Source organism: Solanum stenotomum, chromosome 9, assembly GCF_019186545.1.
Source record: "Solanum stenotomum isolate F172 chromosome 9, ASM1918654v1, whole genome shotgun sequence".
NCBI classification, from domain to species: domain Eukaryota; kingdom Viridiplantae; phylum Streptophyta; class Magnoliopsida; order Solanales; family Solanaceae; genus Solanum; species Solanum stenotomum.
Genome location: NC_064290.1, coordinates 26,522,947 through 26,546,985, shown reverse-complemented (window position 1 = coordinate 26,546,985; position 24,039 = coordinate 26,522,947).

Here is a 24,039-nt window from a genome sequence, read left to right as displayed (position 1 = left end):
TTTGAAATCGATCACACACGCCGTCAACATATCCTCTAAAGTATGAATTGTGCACTCTGCTTGACCATTTGTCTGAGGATGAAAAACAGTACTTAAGTTTACCTTCGAACCCAAACCTTTCTAGAATGACTTCCAAAATTGTGCACCTCTATCTGAAATAATCGACACAGGAACTCTATGAAGTCTAACTATCTCTTGAATGTATAACTTAGCATAATCTTCTATTGAATGTGTAGTCTTTATCGGTAAGAAATGGGCTGATTTAGTCATTCGATCTACAATCACCCAAATCGAACCATGCTGCCTGCGAGACCATGGCAAACCTGTAATGAAATTGATATTGATCATCTCTCACCTCCATTCCAGAAGATCTATATTCTAAGCCATACCACCGGGCTTCTAGTGCTCTACCTTGACTTACAGGCAATTCAGGCACTTAGCAATGAACTTTGCGATACATTTTTTCATACTACTCCACCAATAGACTTCTCTCTAGTCGCAATACATCTTTGTGGAACCCGAATGGATAGAATATCTGGAGCTATGAGCTTTCTCCATGATCCTCTCTTGGAGTTCATCCACCCTTGGTACACACAGTCTACCTTGATACCTCAATACTATCTCCTCCTTGTTCAAAAGTCATCACTTTTTGCTTATGAAAAATTGTCTTTTATTCAAGCAAAATAGGATCGTGGTCTTTTTTCTCTCACTTCAGATACTAATGATGATTCAGCCCCATTCAATACCACTACTCCTCCTTCGTTGGAATCCATTAGTCGAACTCCTAATTGTGTAAGGCTATGCACATCTTTTACTAACTCTTTCTTGTCTTCCTCAACATGGGCGGTTCTACCCATAGACAATCTGCTCAAAGCATTAGCAACAACATTAGCCTTACCTGGGTGATAGAGAATACTCATGTCATAATCTTTGAGTAACTCCAACCACCTTCTCTGTCTGAAATTAAACTCTTTCTGACTAAACACATACTGAAGACTACTATGGTCAGTGAATACATCCACATGAACACCATAACGATAGTGATGCCATATTTTCAACGCAAATTCTATAATAGCCAACTCTAGATCATGGGTTGGGTAATTCCTCTCATGAATCTTAAGTTGTCTGGAGGCATAAGCTATAACTTTGTCATTCTGCATTAATACACAACCCAATCACCCTCTTGACGCATCACAATATACCACAAAACCTTGTGTACCTTCTGGTAAGGTCACAATTGGGGCAGTAGTCAACCGCATTTTAAATTCCTAAGAGCTTTTCTCACAAGCTTCAGACCATTGCAACTTAACTGTTTTCTGAGTCAACTTAATCAATGGTGATGAAATAAATTAAAATCCCTCGAGGAACCTTCTATACTATCCAGCCAATCCTAAGAAACTCCTAATATCAATTGGAGACATGGGTCTATGACAATTTTGTACTGTCTCAATCTTTTGAGTGTCAACTCGAATTCCATCACCGGAAATAATATGACCTAAGAACTCCACAGACTCAAGCAAAATTTCATACTTAGAAAATTTAGCATACAACTCTCTATCCTAGAGAGTTTGGAGAACTATTTTGAGACGACTAACATTATCTTTCTCATTCCTCTAATAGATTAGAATGTCATCAATGAATACGATCACAAAGATATCTAAATAAGGCTTGAATACTCTATTCAAAAGGTCCATGAATGTTGCAGGAGCATTAGTCAAACCAAAGGACATAACTAGGAACTCATAATGACCATAGCGGGTCCTGAAATCTGTCTTAGGGATATTACTTTCTCTTACTCTCAACTGATGATAGCCATATCTGAGGTCTGTCTTAGAAAAACAAGTGGCACCCTGAAGTTGATCGAAGAGATCATCAATTCTCGAAAGAGGATACTTATTCTTGATAGTAACCTTATTCAGCTGACAGTAATCGATGCACATTCTAAGAGAACCATCTTTCTTTCTCACAAATAAAATCGGAGCGCCCCCAAGGTGAGACACTTGGTCGAATGAAACTTTTCTCAAGAAGATCTTTCAACTGCTCTTTTAACTCTTTCAACTCTACTGGAGCCATTCTATATAGCAGAATAGAGATCAGACGAATATCGGGAAAAATATCTATACCGAAGTCTATTTATCTCTCAGTAGGGACTTTGAGAAGATCATCTGGAAAGACTTCTAGAAACTCACTAACAACTGGAACTGACAGAATAAGTGGTGTCTCAACGCTATAGTCATTAACTCGAACTAAATGATAGATGTACCCCTTGGAAACTAACTTTCTGGCCTTAAGGTATGAAATAAAATGACCCTTAGGCACTGTTGAACTACTCATTCACTCAATAACTGGCTCATTAGGAAACTAGAACTTAACTACTCGTGTTCTACAATCAACTGAGGTATAACAGGAATGAAGCTAGTCCATACCTAGAATGACATCGAAATCTACCAAATCTAACTCATCTAAGTCAGCCATGATGTCCTTGTGATTGATAGGAATGGTATAATCACGATAAACTCTCTCAGCTAGAATAGACTCACCAACAGGTGAGAAACACTGAAGGGCTCAAGAAGTTTCTCAAGAAGAATATCAAAATTCATAGCAATATAAGGAGTCACAAAAGATAGACTCGCTCCTTGATCTAGCAAAGCATATACATCAAAAGTAAAGACTTTGGTCATACTAGTGACAACATCTGGAGAATTCTCTTGCTATTGGCGACTATTGATAGCATAAAGAGGGTTTTCCACTCCGCTGGTCCCTGAAGTTGCTCCTCTAGGTGTAGCTCTGTCTAGTGTAGCAACTAAAGAAGATTGGGCTCTATTACCCCTATTTCCACCGCCTTGCTTGTTCTTAGGGCACTCTTTCATGAATTGACCCACTTGACCACACTTGAAGCAACCAGTGGAGCCATCGCGACACGATCCTAGGTGGTTTCTACCACACTCAGCACATGTAGGATTCCAATTACCTCATTGTGCCACACTACCTTGAGACTGTGCAGGTCTAGCTCTGAAATTTGTGAATTATGATTATTGAACTCACCTCTGTTCCTTGGTGCAGGTGCACTAGAGATGATGGAGCAGGCGTCCTTTGCTTATGTTGGAAAGATGATTGGTTCACATTACTCTTCTGCTGCCCGGACTCATTCCCTGATGTTTTAGCCTTCTTGTTTCTAAACTCTTCTCTATCCCTCAGCTACGCTCCTCAACCTATTGCACATGAGTCATTAGCCTTGCCATGTCCCTATCACCTATTAGCATAGTTGCGTAGCCCTCCTTACTTGACAGACGAGAAAACCCAGATACAAACAAACTCATCATGTTCCTCATATCAACAACCATCTCCGGAGTATAACGGGAAAGTTGGGTGAACTTAAGGTTATACTCATGTCATGCCTCGAGACTACCCCCGAGACGCGGACACGGGACCTAGGACCACAAGTGATCCTTAGCTAACCATACTGGCCTTATCATGAGCATACTAAAGATAGTAAACTGATGCGGAAGTTAAATCATAAATAAAAATGAAAACATGGGGAATACCCATATACTATAACTAAGATAAATGATAATTGATGAGTTTAATACAAAGATGATATTAACTCAATACTAAGCTGAATCTAACTATGTCTGAAAATAGCCTCTAACTGACTAGAAATGCTGGGACAGACCCCAGCTAAGTCAAGAAAAACTGAAACTAAAGGACTAAAAATAATACTGAAAAGAGACTCATGACTATTGTCCTCGAAGAATGAGGACTCACCACAAATTCTGCTAAACTGGAGATCGGGAACCGATCTAAGCATGATCTGGATGCTGAGAACCTGAACCTACATCACGAGAAGATGTAGTGCACATATGCGTCAGTACTTGAAAGGTACTGAGCATGCATGATAGAATACAACTGAAATAACATATAACTGAACAAAGCAATAAAACATTGAAATAATCTGAACATGATGTAGATACTGAATACTGAACTAACTGGATGCAATGACCAAATTTATAACATGCTGAGACTGAATACTGACTGAACTGTAAATGAGGTCAATGCAATAGAATCTGACTGAACTATGGAACTACTAATAACCGACAATAAAACCACATGAGCTAAATGTGGAGTCTGATGTATACGCCCCATCGAGAGGACCCAATATACCCTGCTAGAGGTATAGAGGCATGCTGGCATGATCACTAAAATGATGCCCACAGAGGGGACTTACAACCTACGTGGCTAGTAGTTTCGGGACTATTTGGGTACGCTGAACCCTAGTCCAACTCGGTATTATACTACTACCAATGGATTAAGTAATTAACACATTATGATTGAATTTCTGTAAGTTACTAGATAGCTCGAACTGAACATGCAAACTGAGATGCAACAATTAAACTGATATTGATGCATTAATAACTGAGCCATGTATAACTGAATAACTGAAATATCTAACATAGCATGTGTAATTCAAGAACTAATAGCTAGGGTTCTGGAATTCATTCAATAAACTGAATATTAACATACTAATCTGATTTGGATCATTCTAACACCTAAGAACCCAATAATTCTAACATTCAAGAAACCCTAGGTCTAGTCATAATAAAGGAGTCAAGAAATTGACTAAAAACTAGGGACCTAATGGGTGAAAGGAACCCACTAGTGAAATCCCATATACCTGGTGACGAATTTCACGGAGAAATCCTTTGATTTCTGAGCTGGAACTGAAGAAAACTTGATGCGTTCTTGAACTAGGGTTCTTGACTTCTTTCTCCTCTTAGCGTTTTAATTTTCTAAGTTTTGATGAATGATTTGACTTAGGTAAGTTCTAGTTATGTTTCTAGGCTTAAACTAACTAAAACCTCATAATTTAGGTCTAAATGACGTAGCTTAAGGGTCCAATGAAATAGGAAAAGACCAAAAGACCCTTGACTTAACTGCTGTCGGAGTGATCGACGGACAGGACCTACGGGCCGTGGATCGAATGACGGTCCATGCTGGTCGGCTATCGTTTGCATCAGAGGCTGGGTAAAGGGGGTCTCGATCCACGAACACAGACCACCGACCGTGGTTTGACCTACGAACCGTGGGTCTGTCCGTGGGTCGAGACTTAGCTGATTTTTTGAGCTGGGTTTGGGGAGGGGTTGCAATGGTGAACCACGGACCACTAGCACAGGCCGTGGTCTGACCTACGGTCCATGGATGGCAATCGTGGGTTGCACCTGCAACTTCTTAAAATTTACATTTTAGTCTATCTAGGATACGAGATGTTACATTATCTCCCCCTTGAGAACATTAGTCCTCGGATGAAGACTAAACTAGCTGAAATAGAGGGAAAGGGCTGCAATCCCTACCACTAAACACTGAGAATTGAATTTCTGACTGAACCGAGTTCCAAGAACATGCAAATACGCTGAAAATGCAAGTACAAATTGAAGGAACATGATTCTAAGACTGGATTTACGCATGAATGACTGAAAAACTGAAGAGGAACTATTACCTTAAGCTGGAGTGAAATCAGAAGGAAAAAGGTGAGGATACTTGGCTTTCATGGCCGCTTCTGCTTCCCAAGTGATTGCCTCTACGGATTGACTCCTCCACCAAACCTTGACTGAAGCGACTTCTTTGTTTCTCAACCTTCTAACTTGACGATCAAGATCTCAACTGGTACATCCTCATAAGAAAGGCTATCTTTTACAGCCACAGTCTCTAATGGCACTACGGATGCTGGATCACCCACACACTTCTTCAAAAGTGAAATATGAAAGACTGGATGCACTGCTGCTAAATCTGCTGGCAACTCTAACTCATAAGCCACTTTACTAATCCTTTTCAAGATCCGGTAAGGGCCTACATATCTAGGACTGAGCTTTCCTTTCTTGCCAAATCTCATCACCCCTTTATTAGGTGACACTTTCAGGAAAGCCTAATCATCAACTTGGAACTCTAGTTCCCTTCTTTTACATCTGCATAAGACTTCTGGCAACTCTGGGCAGTCTTAAGTCTATCTCTAATGAGTTGCACTTTCTTTATAGCATCAAGGACTGAATCTGGTCCTATCAAGACTGCTTCACATACTTCAAACCAACCAACTGGAGATCTACATCTACGCCCATACAATGCCTCATAAGGGACCATATAAATACTGGAATGGTAACTATTGTTATAGGCGAACTCAATAAGAGGAAGGTGATCGTCCCAACTACCCTTGAAGTCGATCACACAAGCTCTCAAGATGTCCTTTAAGGTCTGAATGGTACGCTCTGACTGACAATCCGTTTGTTAATGAAATGCTGTGCTAAGGTTAACCTGAGTACCAAGACCTTTCCGGAATGACTTCCAAAAATGAGAGGTAAACTGAGGACCTCTATCTGAGATGATAGAGAAAGGAACCCTATGCAACCTCATAATCTCATTAATGTAAAGCTTGGCGTAATCCTCAGTCTTGACCGCCAAAGAGCGAGAAGACTTAGTAACCCTATCAACAATCACCCAAATGAAGTCATGCTGTCTGTAAGTACGAGGTAAACCTGTGATGAATTCCACGTTGATCACTTCCCACTTCCAAGTAGGAATGTCAATATCTTGAGTTATGCCTCCTGGTTTCTGATGTTCTACCTTGACTTGCTAGCAATTGGGGCATTTATCCACAAAGTCTGCTATATCTCTTTTCATACCATTCCACCAATAGACCTCCCGCAGATTGCGGTACATCTTAGTGGCGCCTGGATGGATAGAATATCTGGAGTTATGGGCCTCTGCAATGATATGCTGTCTCAACTCGCCCACATTAGGAACACGTAATCGACCCTGATAGCGAAGCACACCGTCTCCCCCTTGGGAGAAAACCTCCACTCTCTAATTGTGAACTGCACCCTTAAGCTTAAGCAAGACTGGATCACTATCTTGTTTTTCCTTAACCTCTATTAACAAAGAAGATTCTACCCTATTTTGAACCGTTACACCACCATCTGATATTCTCATAAGACAAACTCCTAGGCGGGCAAGTCTGTGAACATCATTTGATAGATCTTTTCTTTCTTCCTCAACATGTGCTACACTACCCATAGATAATCTGCTAAGAGCATCTGCTACTACATTCGCCTTACCCGGATGGTAATGCACGCTCATATCATAATATTTGAGGAACTCAAGCCACCTTCTCTGGCGAAGATTTGACTCTTTCTGGGTGAATACATACTGGAGGCTCTTATGGTCTGTGAACACATCTACATGAACACTATACAAGTAGTGTCTCCAAATATTGAGTGCAAACACCACTGCTGCAAGCTCGAGGTCATGAGTCAGATAATTCTTCTCATGTACCTTAAGCTGTCTAGAAGAACAAGCTATAACCTTACCTCGCTGCATCAATACACAACCTAGGCCGACCCTGGATGCATCATAATAGATCACATAACCATCTGAACCCTCTGGTAGAGTCAAGACAGGAGTTGTAGTCAACCTAGTTTTCAGTTCTGCAAAGGTTTTCTCAGAATCATCTGACCACTGGAACTTAACCTTTTTCTGAGTCAACCTAGTCAATGGTGAGGCTATGGATGAAAATCGTTCCACGAACCGTCTGTAATAGCCCGCTAGATCTAAGAAACTTCTGATATCTGTAGCAGAGGTAAGTCTGGGCCATTGTTTCACTGCTTCTATCTTCTGGGAACCTATTCAAATTCCTTCACTAGACATAATATGCCCAAGGAAAGCAACTTAATGTAACCAAAACTCACACTTGTTAAATTTTGTAAATAACTCGCGATCTTTGATTGTTTGCAGAACAACTCTCAAATGGCTCGCATGTTCTTCCTCATTCCTAGAGTAAATGAGGATATTATCAATAAAGATGATAATGAACAAGTCCAAATACTGCTTGAACACTTTGTTCATCAAGTCCATGAAGGCTGCAGGAGCATTGGTTAGTCCAAATGACATAACTACAAATTCGTAATGACCATAACGAGTTCTGAAGGCTGTCTTTGGAATATCACTATCTCTGACTCTAAGCTGATGATAACCTGCTCTGAGGTCTATCTTTGAGAAATGACTAGCACCCTGAAGTTGGTCGAACAAGTCATCAATCCTGGGGATGGGATACTTATTCTTGATTGTAACTTTGTTCAACTGCCTATAGTCAATGCATATTCTGAGAGAACCATCTTTCTTCTTTACGAACAACACTAGTGCACCCCATGGCGAAATACTAGGTCTGATGAAGCCCTTATCTAGAAGGTCTTTCAACTGCTCTTTCAATTCCTTAAGCTCAGTTGGAGACATTCTGTAAGGAGGAATAGAGATAGGCTGGGTATCTAGAAGGAGATCAATCCCAAAGTCAATTTCCCTTTCTGGAGAAACCCCAGGAAGATCATCTGGAAACACTTCTGGAAACTCATTGACTACAGGGACTGACTCAAGAGTTGGGGATTCAGAACTAGAATCCTTAACCCGAACTAGATGATAGAGATAACCCTTAAAGATCATCTTTCTGTCCTTAAGGTAAGAAATGAATCGACCCATAGGTGCTAAGCTACTACCCTTCTATTCTAAGATTAGTTCGTTTGGAAACTGAAAATGAACAATCCTAGTTCTACAATCGACTGAGGCATAACAGGAATGTAACCAATCCATGCCTAGAATGACATCGAAGTCTACCATTTCTAACTCTACAAGATCTGTTGAGGTGACTTTCTTAGAGACTGTGACAGGGCAATTTCTGTATACCCGTCTAGCTATAACTGGGTCACCGACTGGAGTAGAGACTGAGAAGGGTTCTGAAAGAGTTTCTGGGGTAACATTGAATTGGACTGCTATGTAAGGAGTTACAAAAAACAAAGTAGCCCCTGGATCTAACAATGCATAAACATCAAGATTAAAGACTCGTAACGTACTAGTGACTACATCAGGAGAATCTTCTTTTGGCGCTGTCCGCCACCTGTACCAGATGAGTTACCCTGCTGAGTCGGGCGACCTACTGGTGCTGCTGAAGTTGTAGACTGAGCTCTACCATTATTTCATCCTTGACCTTGTCTAGTAGGACAATCCTTCAATTTATGACCAGACTGACAACACCCAAAACATCCTTTCTTACCTGCATGGCACTCGCCCGGATGGTTCTTGTTACATTTCGGGCAAGTTGGTAAGTTTTGGTGCCTGAAACACTACCTTGAGACTTAGAGCTTGACGCCCTACCTTTCTCATCGTTACGGAACCTGGGGGATGGAATACTAGCTGATGAACGGGCTGGAGTCGAAGACTTCTGCTGAAACTGCGAGCGATATCCACCACCCGATTTCTGTTGGGAATACTCGTAATTACCTGTTCTTGCTCTCTCAGAATCCTTAGCATGTTCCCTAAGCTTATCACCGTCAACCTGCTGAGCATTAGTTATGAGCCTAGAGACGTTCATGTCTCCCAACAACATATCATTCCTGCACTCTGTTTTCACTAAGTCTAACACTCCATACATAAACTTATTCATCTGAGCCTTGGAATCAACAACCATGTGAGGAGCATACCTGGAGAGTTGGTTAAACTTGAGCCCATACTCTTGGATAGTCATGTTACCCTGCCTTAAGTTCATAAATTCCTGGGCCCCTTGTTTCTCTCAACTCTATGGGGAAAAACTTGTCATGAAAAGGTTTCGCTGAAACAATCCCAAGTAATATGAGCTACATTTGTACCCATATTCTCCTTCCACTGAGTATACCAGATATGAGCCACATCCTTAAGTTGGTAAGATGCTAACTCAACCCGATCATTCCCAGTTACCTGCATCACTTCAAATATCTTCTTGACCTCATCAATGAAGTTTTGGGGATCTTCTCCAACTTGTGATCCTAAGAACTCTGGCGGATTCATCCTGACAAAGTCTCACACCTTGGCTGCATCTGACCCAACATTGGCATTTACCGGAACTGGAGCCCACTAATTGTTTTGGTTGGCCACACTCTGAGCCAATATTTGAGTGGCGTTCCTGAACTCTGCATTCGACACTTCTTGATCAGGGGCTGGAAGAGCTGCGTTTGCATTCCTAACATTCACATTCCTGGCATTAGCTCTACGAGGAGGCATGATCACTGAAACATAGAATGTCAAGTTAGAATAGAATTTATATCATATCTTACGCATGATAAGAGTAACAAAAAAATGAAGATTTCCTAAAACAATTTGTAGCCTCCCCCTCATTAGATGTGGTGCACTTCCCACCCATGAAAAGGACTCTACTTAGAGAGGTTTTTAGACATCCTAGGACATTTAAACTTAAGGCTCTGATACCAAGTTTGTCACTCCCCGAGATGCAGACACGGGACCTAGGACCGCAAGTGATCCCAAGCTAACCTTGCTGACATGATCATGAGCATACTAAATATAATAAACTAATGCGGAAGCTAAATCATAAATAAAAATGAAAAAATGGGGAATACCCATACTATAACTAAGATAAATGATAACTGATGAGTTTAATACAAAGATGATATTAACTCAATACTAAGCTGAATCTAACTATGTCTGAAAATAGCCTCTAACTGACTAGAAATGCTGAGACATGCCCCAGCTAAGTCTAGCAAAATTGAAACTAAAGGACTAAAAATAATACTGAAAAGAGACTCATGACTATTGTCCTTGGAGAATGAGGACTCACCACTGATTCTGCTAAACTGGAGATTCAGAACCAATCTAAGCGTGATTTGGATGCTGAGAACCTGAACCTACATTACGAGAAGATGTAACATACGTATGCGTTAATACTTGAAAGGTACCGAGCATGCAGGATAACATACAACTGAAATAACATATAACAGAACAAAGCAATAAATCAATGAAATAATCTGAACATGATGTAGATACTGAATACTGAACTAACTGGATGCAATGACCAAATATATAACATGCTGAGACTGAATACTGACTGAATTGTAAACGAGGTCAATGCAATAGAATCTAACTGAACTGTGGGAGCTACTAATAACAGGCAATAAAACTACATGAGCTAAATGTGGAGTCCGATGTATACGCCCCATCGAGAGGACCCAATATACCTTGCCAGAGGTATAGATCCATGCTGGCGTGATCACTGAAATGATGCCCACAGAGGGGACTTACAACTTGCGTGGCTAGTAGTTTTGGGACTATTTGGGTACGCTGAACCCTAGTCTAACTTGGTATTATACTACTCCCAATGGATTAAGTAATTAACACATTATAACTGAATTTCTGTAAGTTACTGGATAGCTCGAATTGAACATGCAAACTGAGATGCAACAATTAAACTGATATTGATGCATTCATAACTGAAGCATGTATAACTGTATAACTGAATAACTGAAATATCTAGCCTAGCATGTGTAATTCAAGAACTAAAGAAATACATAACTAGGGTTCTGGAATTCATGCAATAAACTGAATATTAACATACTAATCTGATTTGGATCATTCTAACAGCTAAGAACCCAATAATTCTAACATTCAAGAAACCCTAGGTCTAGTCATAATAAATGAATCAAGAAACTGACTGAAAACTAGGGACCTAATGGGTGAAAGGAACCCACTAGTGAAATCCACATACCTGGTGACGAATTTCACAGAGAAATCCTTTGATTTCTGGGCTGAAACTGAAGAAAACTTAAAGTGTTCTTGAACTAGGGTTCTTAACTTCTTTCTCCTCTTAGCGTTCTAATTTTCTAAGTTTTGATTAATGATTTGATTTAGGTAAGTTCTAGTTATGTTTCTAGGCTTAAACTGAATAAAACCTCATAATTTCGGGTCTAAACGATGTAGCTTAGGGGTCCAACGAAATATTCGTGTTTCTCAACGATAAACCTCAGATCAGATTACCATTAGTTGAAAGTAAGGGAATGTGATATTCCAAAGATGGCGTTCAGGACCCGTTATGGTCATTATGAGTTTCTGGTCATGTCGTTCGATTTAACCAATGCGCCTGCAATGTTCATGGACCTTATGAAGAGAGTTTTCGAACCTTATTTAGATATGTCTTTTTTATCGTCTTTATTGATGACGTACTAATCTATTCAAGGAATGAAGAAGATCATGCTAGCCATCTCTGGATAGTACTTCAGATTTGAAAGATAAGGAGTTATATGTTAATTTCTCTAAATGTAAGTTTTGTCTTGAGTCGGTGGAGTTCTTGGGCCACTTAGTTTCCGGTGATGGAATTAGAGTTGATACCCAAAAGATAAAGGAAATGTAGAATTGGCTTAGAGCCATATCTATTACTGATATTAAGAGTTTCTTGGGTTGGCTGGATATTGTAGAAGGTTTGTCGAGGGATTTTTATCTATTTCATCTCCTTTGACCAAGTTGACTTAAAAATCAGTGAAGTTTCAATGGTCCGAAGCTTGTGATAGAAGCTTTCAGGAATTGAAAAAAAGGTTGACTACTGCCCCAATATTGACCTTACCAGAAGGTACGACAGGTTTTGTTGTATATTGTGATGCGTCTAGAGTTGGTTTGGGTTGTGTATTCATGCAGAATGATAAAGTTATAGCTTATGCCTCCAGACAGTTGAAGGTTCATGAGAAGAATTACCCAACCTTTGACTTAAAGTTGGCTGCTATAGTTTTGCTTTGAAAGTATGACGCCATTATCTTTAAGGTGTTCATGTGGATGTGTTCATCGATCACAAGAGTCCTTAGTATATGTTTAGTCAGAAAGAGCTTAATCTCAGACAAAAGGAGGTGGTTAGAATTACTCAAGGATTATGACATGAATATTCTTTATCACCCAGGTAAGGCTAATGTTGTTGCTGACGCCTTGAGCATGTTATCTATGGGTAGTACCGCCCATTTTGAGGAAGATAAGAGAGTTAGAAAAAGATGTGCATAGACTTGCATAATTACGAATTCTACTAATGGATCCCACAGAAGGAGGAGTGGTGGTGATGAATAGGACTGAATCATCATTGGTGTCAGAAGTAAAAGAAAAGCACAACCAAGACCCTATCTTGCTTAAATTAAAGGCAAATGTTCATAAGCAAAAAGTGATGGCTTTTGAACAAGGGGGAGATGGTGTTTTGAGGTATAAAGGTAGATTATGTGATTGATTTCAAGTGTAATTGGGATGATCACTGATGAGTCCACAAATTGGACTCATTTAGGGTTTTATTTTGATAAGAATAGTGTCCTCGAATGTTTATTTTGTCTGAATATCTGATGAAAACTCTTAAGTTTCAGGTATTTGAAGTTTTGGTGAAAGCATGGACACTTAGGCGCAAAAAGGAACAAAAAGACTAAAAAGAATGACGAAGCTGAAGCTCGAGCATCACCAAGCACACTTGGCGATTCGCCGAAGGGATTTACTCCGTCCTTTGTTCTAGTACGCGAAGCCCTGAAGAAGAAGGATAAAAAAGGCTATGAAAGGAGCAGTCGGCGCTTTGCCGAATAGTTCTGAGAAGCAGTACTATACCGCCTAATGGTCCAGAACATGAAGGTGCTGAAGGCAAGCACAAAACGGCGAATAGACAAATGAAGGGCGAGTCGCTGAAGTCATTCGGCGACATCGACTAACTTCACCGAAAGATCTGTCAACTCTATTTTCTGAAGTCTATAAATACTGAACTTATTATTATTTTTAAGGGTGGAACTTTTATTTTTAATTTCGAGAATAGAATCGTAATTTTTAGATATTTTCTCTCAAGTTTGGAGAGGGTTTTTGGGAACTTGAAGAAAGGAGTTCATCTTCCCCAAGTTGGAAGTGGGTCTTCTCTATTATTCTTCCTTTGCTTAAATTAAGGTTTAATTTCTTATGCCCATTTGATTTTACTATCATTTTAGGTGTATTTTGTTATTTCTTGATGTGTGACTAAAAACCCCCATTCTTGGGGTATGATTTAGTAAATATGTGTTGATATTATTGTTGGGTCTTGCTTGCTGATAGGTTAGATGTAGTTTAATGGTGATTTCACCTAGTGGTTGTGGTTTAATCTAAAGGGTTTGTAGTTGCAAATACAAAGCCACTCATGTGTTTTTGGCTTGCCCGAGAGGGAGGTCGCGAAACCAAGACCACTAGATTGATGGCCTAAGGAGTGGGTCGACATGAGGTTCAACCCGAGAGGGTGAGCCCTAGTCCCATATCCTAACACTCAGCTCAAGAGAGTGAGTGGGGTAAGGTGTAGGCTGGCCTTCATGTGGCAAATGGGTGTTCGAGAGGAATGTATTTGAAACGGGGTAAGTTGCCCGAGAGAGAACTTATTTCCATCTAAAGCTTAGCCTAGTCACTATTATCTTGCAAATTTCCTATCGAAGGCATGTACCCAACGATTTATCTCAACTTGTATTGCGGTCACATCCCAAGAACTCCTCCCCATACTTGATTTTCCTTATTTTTGTTGTTTTTATTACACTTGTGACAAAACCCCCATTTGTTAATTGACACTTTTGTGTCACCCCCTTTGATTTATTATGTCTTTAATCATTAATATCTTTAGCTATGACTAGTTTGAACTAAACTTTATTTTTCTATTAATTTCAAAACCACTCCCTTGGGACACGACCCCAACCTTCAGTTGGGTTACTATATTATCGACGATTGTAGACACTCCTACCGTAGGTTAGTGTTGTTGGTCATGATAAGCATCACCCCTCAAAGTCCTAGGCACATACTTCTCTAGAAACAGGTCATGAAATTGGGTCCAAGTAAGTGGAGGTAAAGTAAAAGATTTACATTCCATATAAGCTCTCCACCACTGCTTAGCCTCACCTTGAAGCTGAAAAGTCACGAACTCAACCCCATGTTGATAGACAATTCCCAACTTAAGAAGCCTCTCATAACAGTCTAAGATAAACTCATAAGCATCCTCATTCATAGACATACAAGTATCATAATGAAGCAAGAATAAACATACAGCACACAATCATAGAATCACAACCATCACCTACCTCGAAACAAGCTTGAAACCCTAAGAAACATGATCCTTCCCTTTCTGGATTCGTTCCGCTTGTTCTTGGTCTACAAACAATCATAATAACATGTAAATCAATAAACAATCACTAATTACCCTAATTACTAACAATTCTATGAACCCTAGATCAAACCCATGATCCCAAGTGTCCAAAATAGGGCCGTTTCCATCATAGAATCTAGATCAAAACCCTCCCCAATTGATAATTACCCATTCTATTATGTTCTACGGATCGGAAAATGGATTCGGGGAGTTAAAACCTTACCTTTAGCCTCAAGAATGGTGAAAAACAGTCAAGAACTCGTCTGGGGTCGTCTCCTAGCTCTCAAAGTTGAAAAGTGCAGAATAAAACATGTTTGGGGTTTATTTATGACTTTAAGTCGCATCGAACCCACCACAACGGCCCTCACCCCGCTGCAACGGCCCCGCCCTGGTGGCAAAAATCCCGCCCCAGTGGCTTGCACGAAACCAGTGAGCTATTTTAATAATTCCAAGACCCCTATTTCACAACACACCTATAACCAATGGCGCTCAGAAAATAAGCTTCACACCAAGATCGATTTTGAGATATCTACTTACCCGAATTCAATTCTGTAAATTCGTATGGATTTCTTAACGAGTTATCTATCCATCCATGTAATCATAATTGTAAATAAATCACCCGATTGTTACCAGATTTTCCTACACCTTAATGACTCCGATTTCGTCCAAATTTGGACTAGCTTGTAAAATTTCAAGTTACTATGAAAAAGTTTTCCGACCCAAAAATTTTCCCTGTTGGTTTTTCTATAATGACGAAACCCGGTCCTTACAAGTAAAATGGAAATTCAATAAAGAGATCCAAAAATGACCGACCAGATCATTACAGTAATGATAGTTCTTGAAAATTGTGTATTATAAAGTACCTTCAAAATTAAAGACTTTATTAGTAGAATTTAAAGACTTTTTGAATAACAAGCTCATTTTAGATGCTTCTATGCGTGGTGATAGCTGCAACAATAATTATGATGATAATTACAACAGTAATTACTCCCTCCGTTTCAAAAAGACTGAACTCCTTTCCTTTTTAGTCTGTTTCAAAAGAATGACCTCTTTCTCTTTTTGGTAACATTTTAATTTCAACTTTTTACGTGGAATGTTTAAGGCCACAAGATTAAGGGTAATTTTGTACATTTGACATAACTTTAATTTAGGACCACAAGATTCAAAAGTCTTCTTTATTTTCTTAAATTCCGTGTCAAGTCAAACTAGACCATTCTTTATGAAATGGAGGGAGTATGATGAAAATAATAAAATAATAAAAGTCACCATCATTAGGAACATACCTACCTTATTAGGAGGTGGTGAACTGACTCTTCTAATCTTCCATTCTCTTAAATCATTAAACCAAGAGCATCATCCATAATTGAATTCATCATACACTCAATAATTTTATTGACGATTGAGTTCAAAACAACATATTTTCTTTTGCCGCTAATGAATATGGGGTATCATATTTTTATGTATTCTATATTTCTATTAATGGGAGGGGTCAAGGGTGTGATTTCCCTATTATTGAATGTTTCCAAAATATTATAACTTGGCGACTTCAACTATGAATAGTTGATGTACGTTTGTTATAATATATTAAACCCAATTAATTATATTCAAACATATAGAAGTTTGTACTTTACTATCAATATCATTTAGTTTTTATGAATTGTACTCCAAACATTGTCACTGGCAATTGATGTACTAATGATAGCGACACTCCGTTGCACTCAAATTTTGAGTCCGCCTCTGATAATCGTAACAAACATATCTCAATTTTTTTTTTCATTTTCAAATAAAGTCAAGTATTATTTAAAAAAATAAGCATAACACTATATATATACTCATGCATGTTTTCATAAAGCATGGTAGAAGATATGAAGCTTTAAATACACGTGAAATATTTTACTAAACTCAATAAATTGAGTATTATATACTCATTTCATTCAATTTTATTTGTACATCGTATAAAAATAATTTTTTACTTTTACTTGTTTACTTTAGCAAACAAGAGAAAGACAATTTTTAAAAATTTATCCTTAACATTAATAATTCATTTTCCCAAATACGTCCTTAGTCTATTAAAGCTATATATAAATTAATATGGATATTATAGTAAAACATTCACGTCATTTATATTTTTTTTAAAAATGAGTGCACAATTTATCAAGGGTAATTAAAGTAACAGAGGAAGTATATAGTTAAATTGGATTATTTTTTTGTTGTTTTTTATTAGATTTTCATAGTTATAAATTAAAGAATAGTGATATAATAAACACCAAAAAATTCATCTTGAAATTATTATGAATTTTGATTGTCTCGCTAACTATTCTGACACTCACATTAATAGCACTCTCTAGATAACTAAAATAAGTGAATCAAAGTAATTTTTATTAATAGAAAGACATGAAAAAAGTGAAGTAGTGAGCTCACATGATGTGTATGACTAAACAATCACATGGGTAGTCGGTGTATTATTCAGAATTATATGTTATAAAAATCCCAAACTTGAACAAAACACTCAACCCTCAAAATCATGAAAACTTCTCCTCCCGAATATTTAGAAGAGGATAGCCTAAGTGAAGAGTGTAAGAAATTGCTCTCTACCCTACCAAAAGAAAAAGGATTGCTTGGATCATATGCCTACAATTATCAAGGTTTTTGGGTACCAATAAAATTTCTCCAAGTGTGATTGCATGTCAACAACAATTTCAAGCTCAAGATAGTGTTGTCATTCTTGTTACAACTCCAAAATTAGGAACTACTTGGTTAAAATCACTTTTATTCACTCTAGTGAATCAAGTGAAACATCCTATTTTTGAACCTAATCACCCTTTACTTGTCGAGAACCCTCATCTTCTTGTTCCATTCTTGGAGATCCACTCTCTATTGATGGTCGATTCCTTGACTTTTCAACTTTAACTTCACCTAGACTCTTGTCAACTCATGTGCCCTTTGCTTCATCACCAAAATTAGTCAAAAACCAAACTTGTTTACTTATGTAGGAATCCTAGAGACACGTTTATTTCTATGTGGCATTTTACAAATAATTTATTACTTCATTAAAAAGATACTCATTCCATTAAAGAAATGTTTGATCTTTTTTGTAAGGGGGCGAGCCTTTATGGTCCATTTTGGAATCACGTATTGGATTATTGGAAACAAAGCATAGAAAATCCTAACAAAACACTTTTCTTAATGTATCAAGAAATTAAGAAGGAACCAAAAATTTACCTTAAACGCTTGGCTGAATTCATGGAGTGTCCATTTTCCATAGAGGAAGAAACTTCTGGAGTGGTGGATGAGATATTAAAAATGTATAGCTTTGAGAATTTGAGCAATTTGGAGGTGAATACAAATGGAAAGTTTCTAACTGGAGAGGCATATAATTTTTTCTTTCGTAGAGGAGAAATTGGAGATTGAAAGAATTATTTTACTACAAAGATGAGTGATAAACTCAATCATATCATTGAAGAAAAGTTTCAACGGTCAGGATTAAAGTTTTCATATGTTTGATTAGGCATTAATATGCTATAAAATGCAATTATTTATTTTGAAAATCAATGTTGAAGCAGTTGTCTTTGAGAGTAATGTAACAAGAAAAGACAACAAATTTTCTATTGTTGTAATACTATTTTAATTTTTCATTACTCAACTCTATTGCAAATTTAGAATTAAATTTATATTTCTTTATTTTGTCACAAGAAGTCATGTTTTTGTTAGTACTACAATAATATCAATCGGGTAGGAGGCATTTGGTTTTCTTTTTGATTTTGAGATTATTATATAAGTCCACAAGTCTTGCTATAAATGTCAAATAAAAATTTTGAGCTAAAACACTATATATAACTGGATAACTTACCAACGCTTCGCATGATAATCCATGACATTAGTAAGATTTAATATACTCATAACATTAGAAAATATAAGTAAACGAATATATACTCAAAAGCAACTCTCAAACTCATAGCATTCGCCTCAAGAACTCATCAAATCCCATTATTAAAGATTTATAAACGAAACTTCAAGAACCTCGATACATAGATTGTCATGAATGAAATTAACTCAAGAAACTTATGATTGGCGTGAGAGTGAACAAACAAATCACTATGAAAGCTTACATACCTCGTAAGGATAAAATCCTTGGTGAAATTTCTCGAAGATCGCAAGAACCTTGAACGCTTGAACTTTTGCTTTTTGTCTCCCCTTAACTTCTCTCTAAAATCCTAAGTGTGTTTAGGAACTGTGAAAACTGATCCAAATCAGTTTAGACCCCTAATCGGGGTAACCAAAACGTGTAAACTTAGTGGGGTAAGGAAAAGACTAAAATACCCCTCCTTAATTCGGACGAATTTCCTAAATCAAACAGACTGAACTCAAATAGGTATAACTCATTCATTCAAACTCGGAATTTAGCAAACTCAGTGGCATTAGAAAGAGGACTCAAAGATCTTTCATTTGATATCTCATGAGCCACCTAACTCATCTTGTACTGAAATTTATAGTCGTTTGAAGTTGACCCAAAGCTCACAATTTAAGACTAACTTACAAAATTCTCGATTTAGCTCTTTCGAAATTGGTTCTTGCTAAAATTAATTCTTTCTAAGACAGAGGCGTTACAATATCTCCCCATTGGGAACATTCGTCCTCAAATGAGATTACTCTTAATAAAATTAAGGGTGGTAACATCTATCATCTAGCTCAAACACTTAACATGCAATTTAACACAACAAACATATCAATTTATAGACTGTTTTACAAAAAAGTCATTAACTTGGTCTGGAATTTTTCTGGAAGAAAGAGATGCGGGTATCTCTTCTTCATATCTTCCCCAGACTCCCAAGTAGCTTCCTCAACAAAACTGAGTCCTCCATAAGACCTTGACTAATGCGACCTCCTTGGTTCTCAACATGTGAACCTGACGATCAAATATCTCAACGGGTATCTCCTCATAAGATAGGTTGTCCTTAATACCTATATTCTCAGTAGGTATAATAATTGAAGGATCTCTCATACACTTCTTCAACATTGAACTGTGAAATACCGGATGGACCACTGCTAACTCTAGTAGTAGCTCAAACTCATAAGTTACATTGCAAACTCTTTTAGATATCCTGTAAGGAACAATATACCGAAGACAAAGATTCCCTTTCTTGCCAAACCTCATAACACCCTTCATGAGTGAAACCTTTAAATAAACCCAATCGTCCATCTCAAATTTCAAGTCTCTTCTCCTAACATCGATTTAGGATTTTTGAAGACTTTGCATTATTTTCAACCTCTCTTGAATGATATTAACTTTCTCCATAGCTTAATGAACTAAGTCTGGCCCTATCAACCCAGCTTCACCAACCTCAAACCATCCAATTGGAGATCTACATCTTTTCCCATACAAAGCCTCATAGGGAGCCATCTGGATGCTAGAGTGATAACTGTTGTTGTAAGAAACTCAATAAGATGTAATTGATCATCCCTATTACCCTTGAAATCGCTCACACACGCCCTCAAACATATCGTCTAAGATTTGAATCGTACACACTGGTTGACCATCAGTCTGAGGATGGAAAGTAGTACTCAAATTTACCTTCGAAACCAAACCTTTCTGGAAAGACTTCCAAAATTGTGCGGTGAATTGTGCACCTCTATCTGAAATAATGGACACCGGAACTTCATGAAGTCTGACTACCTCTTGAATATATAAAATGGCATAATCCTTTGCTCAATAGGTAGTCTTTACCGGTAAGAAATGGGCTGATTTAGTCATCTAATCTACAATCACCCAAATCGAATTGTGTTGTCTGCGAGACCGCATCAAAGCAGTGATAAAATCCATATTGATCATCTCCCACTTCCATTCCGAAAGATCTATGTTCTGAGCCATACCACCGGGCCTCTAGTGCTCTATCTTGGCTTGTTGGCAATTTGGGCACTTAGCAACGAACTCTGCAATACACCGCTTTATACTACTCCACCAATAGACTTCTCTCAAGTCACAATACATCTTTGTTGAACCAGAGAGGACACATGTAATTGCCGCTTGTCTTATCATCCATGAAAGGGCACATCAAGTAGCCAATCCAAGATAAATTTCGTTATAATATCTCCTTTAATCTTGATTCATCTTAGGTGAGAAAATCCTTTCACAATCATATTATGAGTATTATGTGAGAAATTCTTTCACAATAACAACAACAACGATTCTTTACTCTCAAAGGAACCTTAAATAATTTACATCAATTTCAGAATGAAACATGCATATCTTCATGATTTCATCTTTCATAGTTTAAAAGCTTGATTATATGATCATGTAGCCATAAACCATGTAGTCAACGTAGGTAGAAAGGGTCATACTTTTTAGATGATTCCTTAATGCTTTTTAACATAGACTAATGGATCCACTTAGTAGTAGGTTCTATACCCCGAAAAAGTATAGGACAGTTCTTGTAACACCCCGAAAATGCTAACAAGAGTCACATGTCGATAAACCACTGCTTAATTATTACAATATGTTTAATTCTCATTTTGGGAACTTGAAATAATGTTATATTTGCAACCTTGCTTAAAATAATTGTCATCGTAATTTAGTGTATTGTATGGGGGTAATGTTTTAATTAGAAATGTGTATAGCTTTAAAGGAGGTGAAGGATATATATATAGGTGTATATGTATGCATTTGGGCAGCACACAAGTATTTGGGCAGCCAACTTTTATGGACAGCTGTGTATATGATAAGCACCTCTTGTGTTACTATATTTTGACATATCCTCTTAGGAAATTCGTCTCACCTGAAGTATAAGTCCCTTAGAACATTATATAACCTGTTGTTCTTCAAGATCAAAAGAGAAATCTTGGTCCTTTTGGCTGGAAATTGAGTTACACTCTTCTCTTTGGTAAGTGGTAAAACCTGTTTTTGAGCTGGGTAGCGTTTAGTAGATTAAGCATATCTCGTTCTATAGAACTTTGTTTACTGTGAATAAATATGATTTGGAAAGATAATTCGTATATGTATAACTCTTATGTTTATGTTAAACTCTAATTTAGTTGTTATGGATTCAAAATATGGGACGCATCATAGGACAAGTTCTGTCCAGATTCTGAAGTTTGAAATCTTGTATGGACAACTGTTAGTGTTTTGAATATATATTTTTATCCAAAATACATTTTACGGTGATTCTTGGTTGTTTGCAACCTTAAGTGAGGTACCTACATCTTTCATGAAGAGTATACAGTCCAGTTTTGCCGTTTGCCATTTCAAATCTTAGTTGCGACATGATGCACTAGGATGGCCAAAATTTACTGTTTGAGAGCACAGTCGTATTTGTACAGGCTAGGCTTACTTGTGATGATAACCCTATTTTACGTCATCATTATTGAGCTGCTAGAAAGTAAATAAGTTATTGAATTCATTTTTTTAAGGTTGTATATCCTCGTGTACAAGTTGAAGACTTTGATACGCTGCTAGGTCTATGGTTTGACTCGTGGAGTTTTTTGGACTGTTTTTGTGCTAAAGAGTTGAGGTTTGTGTATAAAATTATACTTGTACTCTTTTTACCTGCTGGTATATCTGAAAGTATTCTTGGTACCTTGGTTACCTCTTGTCACTTTGCATTGTCGTATTGGTATTCTTTAATACATTAAAGACGTTTATGTAAATTGCCCACTTGTACGGATTGTTTGATCACTTAGCACTCTTGCTGGGATCTTGTCCTTCTTGTGACTGTGACTTTTTCACTCTTGGCATGCCTCTTGGTTCAGATCATTTGCCATCTTGACTCTGGATTTTTAGTTCGTCTTAAGAATGGAAGTTGTCCATTTTAAGTATTAACTAGGAAGCCAGTTTTTTAATATGGTTCTTGGTTCTCTTGATTATTGGGTTTTGACCCTTCTTGATACCTGATTGTGCTTGGTGTGACGACATGATGTATATATTGGGTGAGCCTTGTTATTGAATCTCTTGAAAAGTTGTGCTATGAGCATTTTTGACATTTGGACCTTTATATATTGAACTTGATACTCCTTGTATATTGTTTACTTGATTTACTGATTTTGTTTCGATCGTGCTGCCCTTGACTTGAGAATGATAACTTGGTGAATTTAAGGGCTCCAAACCTATAGTTTGTACACCACTAAGCTATATGCTTAGCAATAGTTGTTTCTATCGTAGGGGCAGTTCGCGATGATGCTTGAAGCTGGCCATTGATGATGGAGATTTTGAAAGCCTTAATGAAGATCACATTTGCATATAGGCATATATATTTTGTATAACCTTGGGACTTGTACATGATCTTTGTGTTGTATATTTATAGGAGATTTTGAGGGCTGATTTGGTCATCTCACCATGGGTTGTAATATAAGTATGGTTATACATTTTTATCATTTTGGGGTGTGTAAACCCAAGTCTTGTAATATACTAATTTTCTATATGTCTTGAAAGTTGTGTGAAGCATGAGCCGGTTGATTTCGGTACTCGAAAGCTTGTAATATTCTTATTATGTCATCCTCGAGTGTGAGGTTAACATATGCATGAAGATCTGGTCGGTTAATTGCTTAAATGTTATATATTTTTTTGGAGTTCGTTATGAATCTAATTCCTCTACAAGATTAAAATCAGTATGCCCTCATTAATTAGTTTTAAATGTCGCAAGTATTTAATTAGATTTCTTGTTTAAGTAGTGGTATTATTTTGAAAGGATCGCTACAGTTCTGACACCGTGGGCGAGACGATGTATCATCACATAGCTCATAGTGATGGTTGTCGCTAAGAGAATCTTCGACATAGTTATATTGTATTTTTATATACAAATTGAGTCATTATTGTATTTTTCGATACAATTGAGTTATTATCTACTGTTTTAAAAGTTTTCCATATATTCCATCTTTTATTGTTCTTGAGTTGAGTACCTTTGAGTTGAGTTGAGTATCTTATTCTTGAGTTGAGTTTAGTTGAGTGAGTTGAGAAGAGGTAAGTATTTTTCCTTTTTATCAAGTTCAAGCTTATGTTTATGCTTTAGAATTCCCCTTACATGCTTGTACATTCCATGTACTAAGCCATTTGGCCTGCATCATTTCATGATGCAGATACAGGTATTCAA